Here is a 17,214-nt window from a genome sequence, read left to right as displayed (position 1 = left end):
CCCCACCAGCACCACCTCATTTTCATTTTCATGTGATATGTTAAGTATGCAAATACTCCTTTTAGATTAGCTTTTGGAACATTGACCACATATTTGTGAAATTACTGGAATTTGATACTTTGTGAATCCTTTTGTTTAATGACTACCAGCAATATACTCTGTGCTTTCCAAGTGTACATACACATGGTCCTGGCTGCACTCTGGTTCCAACAGACAAAATGGTTCAGAGGTGTCTGATGAGGGTTCAGACTAGCGGTGATGAAAAAATGTTAGACAGATGCTCATTAAGAACTGTGGTGGGAAACATATTTTTTGGTGAGATTTGAAGAGGTGGTCTAGAAGGCTGTTCACTTTTAGATTCTTTACAAACTTTCAGAACTGTAAGCCTCCACTCCTGTGGACAAGTGAGATCCAGCCCATGTATCATGGTGCTGCAGCCAGGAAGTGGGGCTACCTTTGAGGGAAAAATATTGTAAAAATTAAATTCTTTGGGTAAATTTTCAAAACCACCTAGGTGATTTTAGGGACTTTTGAAAATTTTTATTTCATACTAAAAAAACAAATTCACAGTTATTGCTCTGCTGCCCAAGAGCCTCCTGAATTTGAAACGTGTGGAATTTCCTCTTAAACTTCTCCCTGCCTGAGGCCAGGATGAGCAAGATCCACTGCAGTTCCAATGATAGCTTTTGTAGACCTAAAAATTGTATGATTTAAAGTCTGATATCTTGCAAGCTTTGAGGGTCAGAGATGGAAATTTTATATCTAACACTTGGAAGGGCCTGAGATAGCTTTTCTTTATACAAAAAGCCAGTTATTTTAGGTCATTTTTAAACAGTTTTGTGCCATTTGAAAAATCTCTTGACTATCACTCAATAATTGCCTTGTTCTGTTCATAGAATCATAGACTCATAGACGTTAAGGTCAGAAGGGACCATTATGATCGTTTATTCCCTCTAAAGCATCTGGCACTGACCACTGTCGAAAGACAGGATATTGGGCTAGATGAACTATTGGTATGGCTCAGTTTGGCTTTTTTTATGTTCTTGCAGATTCCTGTAAAGTTGGACTCATAGTACACCTCTACCCCGATATAACGCGACCCAATATAACACGAATTCGGATATAACGTGGTAAAGCAGTGCTCCGGGGGGGGGGGCGGCTGCGCACTCCAGCGGATCAAAGCAAGTTCGATATAACGCGGTTTCACCTATAACGAGGACAGCTTTATATCGGGGTAGAGGTGTAACTAAGGCATTTGCTTTTCGGGTGGAGGAACATGAAATACATTTTTTTAAAACCACTATAAAAAGATATATAAAATACATTTTCTGTGACATACATGCATTCTTTATAGGCTATGAGGGATGGTAAGAAATAATGATTTTTATCAGAGCCCTTTTGGGATGACCTACACAGCTCACCCCTTATTTATAAGCCTGTTTCAAACTCGGGTTGAAACCCTTATACCACATCACATCATCATGTTTCCCCCATATATGTTATAGACACATTATAGTTGGCAAAGTCATTTAGGATTCTCTCTCTTTCTCTCTCTGTATATGTCAACCATTATATCATATTTATATATAACTAAATTTTCTGGTCTCCTTTAAAGAATAAATAAGATTTTGTTTGCTCTGTAAAGAAAATTCCTTCTGACTTGAGTTGAAAGTCCCCTATCCAATTAAAGTTATGAGCTGGGTACACAAGGCCTGATAATAGATGGCACATATACTCAGTTTAAGGCTCTAATTCTCCAGAGGGATCTGTGCTGGCTGACGTTTATGCGCACCGCTCTAGACTCCCACTCAACTGGATTCCATTGCACGACTGGGGCCTACGTTTGGGATTTACAGTAAGAACACAGATCTCTTTTTTAACTACACAGAATTAACAAGAGCAATTTTAAAACCAAACAGATTTGTACAACCAGGAAAAAATTACTAAATGAAGATTAAATTGTAAAAAGCATGAAAAATTAAGCCATAAGGTATTCGATAGTATGTATTTAAACAGCAAAGCCACTCCATTAGCAAAGAAAAGTTACTTCTGTTGTAAAGTTGATAAAGATATTTTATTTTGACTGTTAAAGCTCTTTCCACTGTGTTGCTATCGATTCTGTTAAAAGAGCAGAAAATACAAAATTTTGCAAAGACAAAACAAAGATAGGACAATGACCTACTGTAAATAATGAAATAGATGAAATGTTTGAGAACAAATCTTTTGTCACAAAATTTTCAAAGAATGCCTGTCACAGATTTATGTAATGGGGATTATTGCTAAATATAGAGTATTACAAACTAGAGACACAAACACAGTTCAATGTGGAAATGTTAAAATACTAACTTCAATCGGCTGTCAAGCAACCTCAGGAGTAGAATTATACTGGGGAGGGAGCAACATTCAGCTCTCCTTGTCTGGAAGGACAGATCAGCCTTTGAGATGGATTAGGAGATGAAAATAGAGGAGGGAACCTACTGTATGAAAAATAAACAATTTAAACGTAAAAAATGCAATTTACAGGTTCCTAAACCCTTTGTCGTATGCTTTATATTAGAATAAATATGTATGAAATCAGAAAGTCCAAATAAATAACTTTTAAAATAAATTAGTGCCATTTGTGACTGTATTTTGATGATGTGGACACATCCCCAGGAACTGTTTTAAGTCACCACCTAATTATATGCAATATACACATCAGTCATGGTCACAGCAAGTCTAAGCTGGATCTGAAAGAATGACTTAGAGATGCAAGGTTCTTTAAATCACATTGCCAATCCCTGAATCATCACCAAGTTAATTTTTTTTCAGAGTGCTCTACATTCTCCTATGAAAAACCTTAGTAAGAACAAGAATGAAACTTTAGAAAAAGATATGTTTATTGTGCAAGGTCTTGTCAAGACAAGTTCCAGAATTTGAATGGTTTCGGGTGGGGAAAAGAGAGACCATAAGGCAAATAGTCTGTGTATTATCACAGCTGCTGAAATTAATGTTTTGTCTGAACATACAAAAAAAAGTTAATGAAAATGTATTGTATTTTTAATTGTTTTTAATTAGTCTGTTTAATACATGTTTATGTTTGGGTAAAATGAATGGGTAAAATGAAGTTATGGCTCAGTCTTGAAAAGCACTGAGTGCATTTTGGGAAGTGCTGGACCCCTTCAGATGCCATTGAAGCGTATGGGATTTCTGTCTTGAGTAAGAAGTTTGCAGGACTGGGCCTCGCATTAGTCAACATCGTTACATGAAACTGGAAGTACCAGAAATCTCACAAGAGAACCTTTTCTCTTTTTGATATGCCTAGTCTGATTTCTAGACCAGAAAGGCATAGAGCACTATCTCGACTTTTGGACATTTATCCATAATGGATCTATGAATCTTTTGAGATTTACTTTTTACTATACTTTAACCACCAACTATTATTCAGAGTGACTCCAAACCATAAAACTTATAAAGCTTGAAATGTTTGCATGAAGCATAAAAAAAGCTGGAGTATATGGCCTGTGGGAGAGTAAGTACTAGGGTTAATTTATAACTTAAGCAAATGAATCTATAAAAAGAAGAAAAGCTCTATAAGAAATAGGTTAACAGATGACAACAAAAAAAAAAGAAAAAAAGGCTGATAAAAGATACCTGAACTTGTTTGGTCCCAGTGATTTTATGACTAAGGAATTCAATTATAGGTGTGTTGGGAGTAGCAAATCACAATTCTGTAAATTACTAATGAGACAGAAAGATCTTTATCATGTTCTGTATGTGTTCACATGCAAAGTTCAGTCCTGCCCTCTGTAAATAAACTCTTAGCACCTAGACTGTGCTCCTTTGCAGAAACTCAATGTCACAACAGTAGGAACAGAGATATAACTTGGGCTGAATCATTTTTCAAACATGCCGGCAGGTATACATTACTCTACTCTTAGAGATGAGGTTAGCCAACAGATGGCTTTTCCTTTCTGTGGGCTAGTGATTTTCAACTTTGGATTTAATTAATTTAATATTATTAGCATTTTCTAGACACTGCAAAGAGGAGACAGAACCTTCTTTGGTGATTCCTTCTTTGGGGGTGGTCCAAGACTGTGGAATGAACTCCCCCAGGAACTAAGGACCATCATAAATCTCATCACCTTCCACTCCAAGTGCAAGATGCATTTCTTTGACCTTGCCTTCTATAAGCACATAGCAACAGTTATATTTATTTAATAAATTAAAAAAAAATCCTACTAAAACAAAACACTCGATTGAACACATTTCTCCCTCTCTGGAGAGGATGAAAGAACAAACATGTGACAGATGTGTAGGCACGATGTTTAATGGACTATTGGGAGGCGCTCAGATAAGTGTGGTATAAAAACCTATATAAAATAGAACTAACAAGTTGAATTCAGGATACATATGACATCAGTGTACCATGGAGATGCATTAAGTGAATCACACAAGGCTGGATTTATTTAGCCTGTGTTGCATATTCTATTAGAGAGTTTTAACCCACTAATTTACATAATGAGTCTTTATTTACCCAAGGAAGGCAGATTGGCCTCAGGTCGATTGCAAATTAACTCCTAGGGCCTGCAATCCAAATTGTTTTAAGAGCTGCCTGCTACTTGATTCTTACAGCAGTAAATTATTATCTTTTGTCAGTCATTTAAAGGGGAAGGGCAATTTCTGGAAAAGCAAATATAATTAGCTGAGACCCACAGTCCAACTGCACAGTAGTTGCAGGAAAGCTTTAAGGGACCAAGCCCTGCTTGCCCTAATCACGCAAGTAATCAGTGGGACAACTCACATGACTAAAGAGAGAAGGATTTCACTCAAATATGCAGTTTTGTGTAAATTCACATATTCTTCTAATTATAACTTTCCCAATGATTCATAGGCTGCAGAGTGGAGGGACCACGCATGCCATGGCCTGACCACTTTTTGGCTATAATGGTGGGGCAGCTGGGCCAAATATGAGTGAGCGATGTTGTGACCTGCTGCAGCAACACTGAGGCACCACAACCCTGTATGCAGGTTACAGCACTACTCACTCAAATTTGGGGTGGGTGCAGGGGCTCATGGGTCAGCAACGTCAGGCTGCTGGTAGTGGAGTGGGGGGATCTGAGGGGAAGAGAGTCAGGTGGGGTGGAAGGCACAGATCTACACACGCACACACACACACATACTTTAAAAGGCCCTCTGCAGCACCATCAATTAGAGAGTCTCAGACCTTTGAGACAAACTGGGTTTCTCTAAACTTCTTTGAGGTGGGACTAGAGTTCTTCCATTCTTCTGTTAATTACAGTGTTGCCACAATTTTCAGATATCATAGAGATGAGTATATATAATAAATACCTAGCGAGATAGGTGGTGATTCATAGCCAGTGTATTAATTTAACAATCTTATTCCAGGATATTAAATGCTTAAGTTAACCATTTACTATATTTCACCATTTGGTACATTATGCTATTTACTTAGTAGTGTATTTATGGTTGGGGAGAACAGTTATGTGCCCTGAATGCCCAAAAGGCAAAATATTTAATCTTTTTTTTATCTATTCTTTTATTGACCTGCTGATTTTATTTTCAGCAAGCAAGTTACTCTATCCTGAAAAACAATTTGAATGATCAAGAGCTGCTAGATTTTACAATCTTGATTTGCAAAAACCATAGGTTACAAGTACAGACATTTCTGATATAAGCAGCACTGTTTAAACTTAAATTTATTTCATATTTATTTCTCCACCTACATGGGTTCTACCGAAAAGTTTAAAATCAACAGTGATTAAAATAAAGTTGGGCCCAGTGGTTCAGGGAGAGCAAATACACTATCATAAAATAAGCAAAGAAAAATAATCCTGTTTGTACAGTGCCTAACACGAAGACTCAAGACACAGTGAAAATTAGAATAATACAAACTGGCCAAAGATGAACTGCTTCAAATAAAAATGCCCTACACAAAACATTGGAGACAGCTAGGAAGTGCAGACATAGTGTCTGATCCAATTTCCAATGAAGTCTTTGCAAAGAGCCACTCCATTGGCTTTAAATTGGAGGTAGGTTGTACCTACAGTTAGGGAGGGTTTTTATATGAATCATTGAACTGAAAGTCCCTAGCATGATTTACATAAAACCACAGTATGCAAAGTAAGGACACCCTAGCAGACTTCATAAACCTTTGAGAGAGATAAAATGAGAGATGGTCACCTCAGTACAATTGGCCTAGATTATTAAAAAATTCATCCCCCATTCACTGGCCACTGTTGGAAGACAGGATACTGGGCTAGATGGACCTTTGGTCTGACCCCAAATGGCCGTTCTTATGTTCACAAGATCTTGAATTGAATTCATTTGCTGATCAGCAATCAGTGCAGATCAGTAGAACTGGATGTTCCTTGTTCGCAAAACAAAAGAGGCGTTGGGAAGCTGAATTTTCTAATTCCTGAAGCTTTCAGATTAGTTTCACAGTTAGGACTGAATTACGGTAATCCGTTAGCATGGAAGTACTGAGAGCATAAATATGGTCTGAGTGGCAAAGTCCATGTTACAGAGAAAAAGAGAGTGGTATTGGAGAACATGGAGATGATAATAGCCACTCCAGACTAGCGTCATAAAATGGGTTTTCAGACAGAACAATGAATACCAAAAGTGTCTGACAACCAACAGCCTCAGCCCTCTGAATAGTAGGAGCCCAGAAACCTAGAAAGTTCCTCAAAACTTAATGTCAGGCAATTTAGGTACTGCAGTACAAAAAAAAAAAAAAAAAAAAAAAAAGTGTATGTGGGGGTGGGAGGGGCATTTAAAAGATTCAAGGAAATACCCTTGTCATGTTTTTGGGAAAAGGGGGTTAGTTAACATACCGCATGACTTTCCTCTTGACCTCCAAGAATGCTTTGGATATCTCTCAAGACCACAATGTTGTCTGTTCTGTACAAATATATGAAAGTCCTCTTTCTGTAAGTTGCCATTGCTGTTTTCCTTATCTGTGAAGGAAGCACAGCAACTCCCACTGGGGACATTTCACGGTAACTTGATCTTAAAATAAGTAATATAAGGGAAAGGTCATATCCTAATAAGTTGTGCATACCTAAATTCCCATGGAGTGTCAAAATTATGCTGAATGACTAGGGCACTAACCATTTTCCAACAATGTGTTATTGAACAGTTTCCAGTGAGTGTCTTTAGCATGCCAGAACAATAAGTGAAATGAAGATATGATTGATTAGCAGGACACAGCATCCAAGTCTGCCCTTAGATTTATCTGGGCATCTCCCATTGATGATTCTGGGTTTTTATCTTTAGAGTTTCTGTCTTCCTCTTCCCTCATCTCCAATGAAGATAACTGCCAGAAGCCCCTTTAGCTTTCTTCGAGTCTTGGTGTAAGGCTGTTGAAGTCAATGGGAGATGTGTCTCTTTATCTGACAGAAGAAAATGAGAAAGGCATTCTACAAGGCATTCTAGCATAAGTAATGGAATCAGCAGCAACTTTTCTTACTTTAATTGAGAGGATGACTCTTGTAAGGAAGATATTTATCATGTAACCCAAACTGGAAATACCAGCCTAATCCTTCCAGTCAAATAGTTTCAATCGTACTGTAAGAGGATCCTGCTTATATCAAGGTGCTCTTCTTTTGAGATGCATTTTCTTTTTCTCTACAGGCAGAGGTCCACAGTGAGGGCAGGGCTGATCACCTCCTCGTATGTATCAAACTCTCTGCATGTGCTTCTGATTTAAGCATCTACCATGTATATTTCTGCTTTGCTTTATGAGGTGTATTAGTGTACTGGTTCCTCAAGTTTTGGCACTCATACATAACTAGTTGAAGTTGTTATAGAGAGGGTTGTTTATTTGTTTTGTTTTTAGGTGTGTACCACCAATGTGAATTTTAAGACTTGCATGATTCCTAGAGAGACTTTGTTTGCAATCGTGTGTAAAACCTCCCTTTGTGGTGCATTGTTTCTGTGTTATCACAGATCTGAGAATAAGTACCAAACTAACTGTATCTTTCGTAATCACCTTCTTTAGTGACTTCAGCTGATTTAAATGGCAATATTTTCTTTTCAATTCTGTCATTGTTTATGATATATTTTCTCTTCCTTTAATTCCAGCACAACGAGTTTAATGTTCCATTCCCCTCACTCAATTCAGGTTAATTGGAAAAATTCAAGATATGTGAGGTGAACTATGTCTCTTAGGTGTAAGTTATTCCCTGAAAGATATCTGAAGATGTGGAACTCAGTTCTCTAAATGCCATGCACCACAGTTGGTGTAGTTGGTATCAATACATGTGTAGACTTTTCGCACATCTGGTACTGCACAGGAATGTTTTTGTCAAAGTGGTTAACCATTGATTGGCTCACAACAGAGATTCAGTGGAGGAGGCCCATGATATGCCTGGCTGTGCTGGCCATCAGGGTTTAAATATGGTATGTCCTGGTATTGACCAAAAGGTACACAAGTCTCCTAAGCAATAAAAAACACTGGGTGAAATCTCAGCCCCATTGAAGTCAATAGGGATTTTGCCATTGACTTAAGTTGAGCCAGGCTATCACAGCAAGTGTATTATTGTCTTGTCTGAATAAGTGAACATATGATATATAGCTATGTAATGTAGTATATAATTCTGAACTATGAGACAGACCCTATGCCAGTTTACACCAGCGGAAGACAATCCCATAGTTCAGATGTTCTCCGAATATGGGGAAAAGTATCATCTGTACTGAACAATTTTACATGTTATTGCATGCACACACTCTGCAAGCTCATCTAATACAATGGAGGGGTGCCTGGATGAAGAGGGCAAGTGGATACATGAGAAGTGTCTTTTTGTGAACCTGGGGAAGGCAGGAGTCTCTGTTTCGTGGATAGGGGTTGTAAAATTAGGATTAGGCCCCTTTCCATGTTCCCATTTTTAGGGGAAATATTCAGAAGTAGTAAGTGAAGTTAAGCATGAGAGATGGACCAAAACCGGGCCCTAAATTACAAACCTATTCCAGTTTGGATGGTGTGACAATATACGCAGGATACTCAGAACTGTGAGCCTGACTGTGCACTCTGCACTGGTCACTTCCCTGACCCTCTGATCATTTCATACAATTTAAAGCAAATACAAGCTGTTTAATTAACAATTAATTTAAAAAAAGAATAAGGAAAAATGGGAAAGATTAAAGAAAAACACATCACCCTGCTCTGTGGCAGGGAACATTACAAACAGTGTCTCTGGATGTTAGGGCACTTCACAGTCTGTTCCTTGTAGGTCCCAGGTCTCCTTCGTAGGCCCTGGCTGTGCTGCAGGGATGCTGCAGGTTGAACACTTGCAATGGTGGTGGCCACACACCTCCGGGCTTTAGGTGGTGGGACCCTTCTTCCCAGTGTCAGCCCCCCGTCGGGTTAAGATTCCCCCTCCCAGTCCAGCCTACAAGGACCCTTGGCTGGGGGTGTCTTTCTGCGCTGGGCCCTTTGCCCAAGGTCCCCCCTTGGCTGGCCCCAGTTGCTCACCACACTTGCCTCTGTGGCTTCAGCTCTGCTCCCAGCACAGGATCTGCTCTCCCTGGGCCATGTCTCTGGTTCTGTGGCTGCAGCTCTGCTCCCAGCACTGACCTGCTTCCTGGGCTGCTTTTCTGGCCCCTCTGGATCTGGCACAGCTCTGTTCCCTAGCTCAGCTTGGGCCCCTGCTTGCTCCTTAGCTCGGCCCCACTCTGTCTGACCCAGGCAATTCCAGCTCACATGGAGGACGGGACCCATCCCCTAGCCTCCTGACTCCCTGGTTAGCCTGCCCGCCCTGTCAATCAGGCTGACTTGGAGCATTGGCCTCTCCCCGTTGTTCCTGGGGTCTGTCAGTCTCAGGGTCTTGATTTCCCACCGACCCTTCCCCTTTTAGTGCTGGGAGCTAGCCAACCAAAACACCCCTCCTGAATATTAGTAAGGGGACAACAGTCCCCTTACACAAATAAAACAAAACAAATACATTCTACTGACTGAAATTTAATTTCAGCAAGTTACAATCTTTGTCTAAACAGATTTCTCACTTACATCAAGTTTCCAGCAGCTCTTGCCTTTCAGGCCACGAAGATTCAGCCTTCATAGGCTCAGAGCATGATGTACCCTGTCGTCCCCTCAGTGATGGATAATTAAAAGGTCTTTTTGCTTCCCTTATATTGCTCAACGTCCATTATCTCTGCCTCAAGAGCCAGGAAGGCTTCCTGGTGTGCAGATTCTGTCCCCTGGCATTATTGTTAAACAGGCTTCTCCCCGCTTAGTTTAGTTTGATGGCTTTGTTTACTTTATATGTAAATATGCTTCTATACTCCTGTGCCTATAACTAAATCAGTAAGACAGGTAAACACACATTCCTTTGTGTAGGGCACACTAGATTCATGCACTGCGTCCCAAACACATTTTAAGAACATATTTTCAGCGCCCATCTAGAACTTTTCGTATAGAATACATACATACATTACACAATTATTTTTGGGACCAGCATGTCACTAGTTTATATATGGAACCTTACATGATACCTTTGTGATATATATTGTGATAACAGTACGTTGGGGCACAGCCCTGATGAGAGTCATGGTATGGTGTGCCCTCTACCAGCTGGTATTGAGGGGCTGTCAGGGTCACAGATGGTGGGGTAAAGTTTGACCAGTTCTGTCCTTGTTCTTACTGTGCTCCTGGTCTTGTTCTTACACTAGACCCAATCCTAGGGTTACCATACGTCCTCTTTTTCCCGGACATGTCCGGCTTTTAGGCAGTCAAACCCCCGTCCGGGGGGAATTGCCAAAAAGCGGAACATGTCCGGGAAAATGGCGGCTCTGTTTAAGAGCCCGGCTGCCTGAACGCTACCGGCTTCGGGCAGCCCCGTGCCTGGAGACCCTGCGCCGCCGGAGCCCGGGAGGGGAAGTGCCCGGCTGGGGGCGCAGGGTCTCCAGGCACGGGGCTGCCCGAAGCCGGTAGCTCTCGGGCAGCCCGGTTCTTAAACAGAGCCTCCAGCGGCTGGGGCTTTGTGTAACTGACACTGTGTCAGTTACACACAGCCCCGGCGGCTGGAGGCTCCAGCCCCCGCGGCTCTATTTAAGAGCCGGGCTGCCCGAGCGCTACCGGCTTCGGGCAGCCCCGTGCCTCCAGACCCTGCGCCCCCAGCCGGGCACTTCCCCTCCCGGGCTCCGGCGGCGCAGGGTCTCAAGGCACGGGGCTGCCCGAAGCCGGTAGCGCTCGGGCAGCCCGGCTCTTAAATAGAGCCACGGGGGCTGGAGCCTCCAGCCGCCGGGGCTGTGTGTAACTGACACAGTGTCAGTTACACAAAGCCCCAGCTGCTGGAGGCTCTGTTTAAGAGCCGGGCTGCCCGAGAGCTACCGGCTTTGGGCAGCCCCGTGCCTGGAGACCCTGCGCCGCCGGAGCCCGGGACGGGAAGTGCCCAGCTGGGGGCGCAGGGTCTGGAGGCACGGGGGCTGCCCGAAGCCGGTAGCGCTTGGGCAGCCCGGCTCTTAAACAGAGCGGGGGCGGCTGGAGCCTCCAGCCCCCGGGGCTCTGTGTAACTGACCCAGTGTCAGTTACACAGAGCCAAAGAGGAGAAAAGCCTCCAGCCCCCAGGGCTGTGTGTAACTGACACAGTGTCAGTTACACAGAGCCCCAGCCGCTGGAGGCTCTGTTTAAGAACCGGGCTGCCCGAGAGCTACCGGCTTCGGGCAGCCCCCTTGCCTCCGGACCCTGCGCCCCCAGCCGGGCACTTCCCCACCCGGGCTCCGGCGGCGCAGGGTCCGGAGGCACGGGGGCTGCCCAAAGCCGGTAGCGCTGGGGCAGCCCGGCTCTTAAACAGAGCCTAAGAGAAGCAGAGCCTCCAGCTGCGGAGGCTCTGCTCCTCTTTGGCTCTGTGTAACTTATACAGTGTAAGTTACGCAGAGTCGCCGGAGCCCCGGAGGGGAAGTGCCCGGCTGGGGGCACAGGGTCCGGAGGCATAGGGGCTGCCCAAAGCCCGAGCGCTACCGGCTTCACGGTTTGCTGGGCAGCCTCCAGACCCTGCGCCCCCGGCTGGGCGCTTCCCCTCCCGGGCACCAGCTGCGCTGGGGAAGCGCCGGCTGGGGGCGCAGGGTCTGGGGGCTGCCCGGGAAACCGTGATGCTGGTAGCACTGGGGCAGCCCTTTCCCCCTGGCTGGGAGTGGGAGGGAGGAGGGGGCGGAGTTAGGGTGGGGGAAGGGGCGGAGTTGGGGCGGGGCTAGGGGGTGGGGAAATGGGCGGGGCCATGGCCCGTGGAGGGTCCTCTTTTTTTATTTATGAGATATGGTAACCCTACACAATCCGTCTGATGTGGGGTCAGTTAAACTACTGCAAAAAAGTCTGTTCTTGTGGAATTTTTGTGTGTGAATTGAGGTAATACAATTAGAGCAGACATACTGGCTAGGGTTGCCATATTTCCAAAAGCAAAAAAGAGGACACTGGGGGGGTGGGGGGGAGGAGCCCTGCTCTAGCCCCAACCCTGCCCCGCCCCCATCCACTCCCTCCCACTTCCCACCCCCTGATTGCCCCCCTCAGAACCCCCAATCCCCCCCCCATTCCTTGTCCCCTGACTGCCCCCTCCTGGGACCCCTGCCACTAACTGCCCCCTAGGACTCCACCCCCTATCTAAGCCGCCCTGCTTCTTGTCCCCTGACTGCCCCCTCCTGAGAACCCCCTACGACCCTACCTGTCCCCTGACAGCCCCGACCCTTATCCACACCCCCACCCCATATTCACACCCCCGCCCCCAGACAGACCCCCGGGGACTCCCATGTCCTATCCAACTGCTCCCCGCCCCCTGACAGGACCCCCAGAACTCCTGATCCATCCGACCCCCTCTGCTACCTGCCTGCCTCGATCCCTCTCCACACCCCTGCCCCCCTGACAGCCCCCCCCAGAACCCCAGACCCATCTAACCCCCCCCTGCTCCCTGTCCCTGACTGTCCCAACCTCTCTCCACACCCCTGCCCCCCTTACAGCCCCCCCAGAACCCCAGACCCATCTAACCCCCCCTGCTCCCTGTCCCTGACTGTCCCAACCCCTCTCCACACCCCTGCCCCCCTGACAGCCCCCCCCCCCCAAACTCCCGACCCATCCAACCCCCCTCTCCCTGTACCCTGACCAGGGCCGGCTTTAAAGAGCCCAGGAATCGGGCTGCACTCCGGCCAGGGTTGCGGGGCTTGGGGCCGGGCCGGAGGTGCTCGGCCGGGGCTGGACCGGCGCGCTCGGCCGGAACCAGGGCCAGTGCTGCTAGGGCCCGAGCCACCGGAGCCGGGGCCGGTGCTGCTGGGGCCCGAGCCGGGCTGGGCCCGGAGTGCTTGGCCGGGGCTGGGCCAGTGCGCTCGGCCGGAACCAGGGCTGGCACTGCTGGGGCCTGAGCCGGGCCGGGCCGGGGGTGCTCGGCCGGAACCGGGGTCGCCGCCCTGGGGCCGGAACCGGGGCCGGAGTCGCTGGGGCCCGAGCTGGGCCGGAGCTGCTGGGGCCTCTGGGCGCCGCTCGGCACGGGCCAGAGGGAGCTGCTCGGCCAGGACCACGCCGCCCCAGAGCTCTCCTCCTCGCCCCCCCCCCCCTGCCCCAGCTTACCTGCTGCTGCCTCCTGCTTGCCCCTGCTCTTTTCAGACTTCCCGCGAAAATCTGATTTGCGGGAAGCAGGGGAGGGGGAGGAACAGGTGGGCGGAGCGTTCAGGGGAGTGGAGGAAGGGGAAGACAGCTGCGGGGCCGGACAGCATGGTAAGGCTGCAGGGGATCGGGGGAGCCGGGAAGGGGCTTTGAGTGCCCAGCAGCACTTGGCCGCTGCTTTTCTGTCTATAAATAGCCTACCGGGGGGAAATCCCGGACATTTTTAGATTTTTAAAAATCCCTCACGGACGGCTATTTCTAGACCGAAAAGCTGGACATGTCCGGGGAAATCCGGACATATGGTAGCCCTAGTACTGGCCTTACTACTACAATTTTGGTTTTGAGATAGTTCAGAGAAGTTTAATTGGGAGTTTTGCATGTGAAACGAATGCAGTAAATGTCCTATTCCTGACATTTAGCTCTACATTACAGTATATTGCATTTGTTGTCAGAGGTCTGTTATGAATTTATTTTTTGCTATAATCTCAATTGTAAATATATTGTAATCTGATAACAGTTCTTTGAGTAAAATTCAGTCTTGTTAGAGTTCAGTCATTTGCATTGTAATTTTGGTTCAAATTAATTTTAAATTTGCAAACTATTGATTTTTGTTTAGGTTGGGAATAACTACAGGAGCAAAGAGGGGGGAAAATCTGTTTTTGAACTATTTCTGAACAGTAAAAAGCTACAGTAACACATCCCGAGTGCAGTAATACATCCCACCAACCACATGATATTTAGCTGTTCATAGGCAGGCTTGAAGGGTTACAAAAAGTCACAATAAAAACTTTTAGTTCCTCATATGATACTTGCTTACCTAGAAAATAAATCCAGTTGTAAAATTAGTGAAGCATAACAACATAACTTCTTGCATACTTAGCTATAAGAATTCTGCCAAAATGAACTGAGGAAAATTATTTAAAACTACAACATTTTAGCACCTAAGGATTCCAGACTATATGGACCACATTCCAATTTATAGTTCAGAATTTAAAACAATATAAAAGTTACAAACTTACCAAGATTGTGCTAATGCATTTATATTTAATTGTTCAAAAAAAGAATGTATATTGATATTAATTGTGATTAAATCTAGAAAATGTTAATGTGATTTTTTTTCTATATGCAGACTTACCCTCTTTTAGTAAACTTTCTGGAAAAACATGAAAATGTGATTAAGCTTTTTATTTATATAAATATGTATAGCCAGGCATACATATTTATCTCAAAATTTGCTTTATATAATTCCATTTATCATGGCATATTAAGCTAAAAGATCTGCTGTTATATATCTTGTTGGATGACTTAGAAAAGGAATTTTTAATGCAATTTTAAATATAGAAGAGGCAAGGAGATGACAAGAGCACATGATATAGGGAAGGGAACTGAAATTTACCCAATCTGTTTCTTTCTCTCCTTTTATTGCTGCTAAAATGCAGTGTAACATCTCTGTTTACACCACTATAGTTAATGTTTTATCACCACTTAATCATTAATTCCTAATCTCATGGAGTTAGAATTTGACTATAACACTTTTCACTGGGTTGAAATGTGGCAAATAAAGTCAAAGCCAGTAAGCAAATACTTGGTTGTTTGTATCTTTAAAGAAAACAGAAGAAACTTAATGTGGACTAGTACCTTTTGGATATTTTCTAAGAAATCCAGGTAAGGAAGATGGATGGTTCAAGGACCTGGTAATAGAATATGTAGCTTTTTACCTCAAGGCCACTGATACAAATCCTGATAGGCTGCTAGTGAGAGTTATTACCCTTTATAGCTGTTTGATTCACTATGTGAAAACTCAGTGGTTGTGGTCCTATACCTATAGGCAAGTATCCACCTCTCATTTGTGGCTTTGGAGAGTCCCCTGATGAAAATGGACATGGTGACTGAACTGTCCTGCAGAGTTTTTCTATCCAAGGTTAGGGTTGAGAGACATTTCAGAGTCCCTACAATATTTATATACACAATACAAAGAGTCATTGAAATGTATTTTAGGCAGACTTGCCAACTTTCCTGAATTAATTGTGAAAGATGCGATTTTGAAGTAAAATTAAGCCTGACTCAAGATCTCATGATAGAACGAAATGTCAGATTTTTTTTTCCCAGCTGTGGCTGAAAACAAAAATCCTGACTTTTGAGAGTTATAAACCAAGATCATGAGTCAGACTTAATAATTTTACTTAGAAATCGCTGTCAGCCCCAGACAGTCAGGGCCGCTGCTGTCAGCCCACCCTGGGCGGACAATGGGAGCCCTGGCCGCCAGGGGAGGACAGCGGGAGCAACTCCTCGTGGGGCCCCTGTGAGGAGAGTCTCCTATTGTCAGCTAGCTTTGGCCTGCCAGGGCTCCCGCTCTCAGCCAGACCTGGGTAGCGGGGGCTGATAGCGGGAGCCACAGCCACTTGGAGATGACAGTGGGAGCCCTTCTTCACAGGGCCCCTGAGGAGAGGCTCCCGCTGTTAGCCCTGGGTGTCTGGGGCTCCTGTTGTCAGCCAGATATGTGAATTGAGAGCACTTTAAAGGCTCAGAAACTGGAAGGAAAATAAAGAGAACTCTCATTTCATTTTTAAAAAATCCTCATGATTTTTAAGCCAATCTCGTGATTTTCGGGGGGTCTGACTCAAGACTTTCCAATGGCGAGGGTTAGTCACAGTTTATGTCTGATTCAGACTCATGCAGGTTCTTTAATTATAGCTGAAAACAAAGGAATTTACAAAATATGTTAAATACATGACATAAATTGTCCAAAGTAAGGACATTCTAGGCTTGCAACAGTTAGTAAACTGGCCCATTGTTCTTGTGTATTAAAATTCCAAATTTTCCATTGTGCTGAAAATTTACATCACTGTGACTCCAGAAGGGCAGAAGCTGATTGTCAGAGAATATTAATCAGTTTCCATCATTGTTTAATAGAGCTGATTATGCAGTCCCTATGCAGGGTAAAACTTCCAATATCTTCAGTGGGAGATTTGCCCTGGATAGGGACTGCATAGGGACTCAGGATCCCCTGTAGTTAATACCTGAAGAAGATTATATGCAATCTTTCAAATGCTGGACTCCATTTTTGTGTCTACAAATTATAGGTGCAACCAAATGAAGCAACAGCACTGAAGGTACAAAAATAGGAGCTGGTTACAGCAAGGCTGACAATATTATTTAAAATTCTTCTGATCTACTTCCTGGCTGAATGGTGTTCCTGGGAAATGCTAGAGTGACACACTGCTGAGGTGGAAGGAAAAGGGGAAAGTCAGCTGCGTCAATTAGGGTGACTGGGTGTCCGGTTTTCGACCAGAACACCTGGTTGAAAAGGGATCCAGGTGGCTCGGGTCAGCACCACTGATCGGGCTGTTGACTGTTTGGTTGGTGGCACTGCGCAGTGGGGCTAACAGTATTCCTGCTAGCCTCCAGGTCGCGCAGCTCCCAGCGGGCTCCACACGCTGCCACTGTCCCAGCAAGCAGCTGGCATGTCCCCCCTTTGGCTCCTACGCGTAGGGGCAGCCAGGGAGCTCCGTCCCAAGTGCCACCCCCGCAGCTCCCATTGGCCAGGAACCGCAGCCAATGGGAGCTGTGGGGGCGGCGCCAGCATGCGGATGGGGCAGCGCACAGAGCCGCTTGGCCACGCC

The 17,214-nt window shown here is 44.9% G+C and overlaps 1 protein-coding gene across 2 annotated transcripts in view; it reads left to right on the top strand.

Moving 5' to 3' along the window:
• Positions 1-17,214, top strand: part of PPARG (peroxisome proliferator activated receptor gamma) — a 106,727-nt gene that overhangs the window by 14,844 nt on the left and 74,669 nt on the right. Inside the window, exon 2 of one of the 2 annotated variants that reach the window (XM_005309069.5) lies at positions 7,636-7,674. The exons of the other annotated variant lie outside the window; for it this stretch is intronic. The gene's annotated coding sequence lies outside the window, so the exon portion shown is untranslated. The remainder of the gene's footprint in view (positions 1-7,635; positions 7,675-17,214) is intronic. 2 annotated transcript variants of the gene reach the window in all.

This window comes from Chrysemys picta, chromosome 7 (assembly GCF_011386835.1).
Source record: "Chrysemys picta bellii isolate R12L10 chromosome 7, ASM1138683v2, whole genome shotgun sequence".
Taxonomy (NCBI): domain Eukaryota; kingdom Metazoa; phylum Chordata; order Testudines; family Emydidae; genus Chrysemys; species Chrysemys picta.
This window is presented reverse-complemented; position numbering and strand designations above follow the sequence as displayed.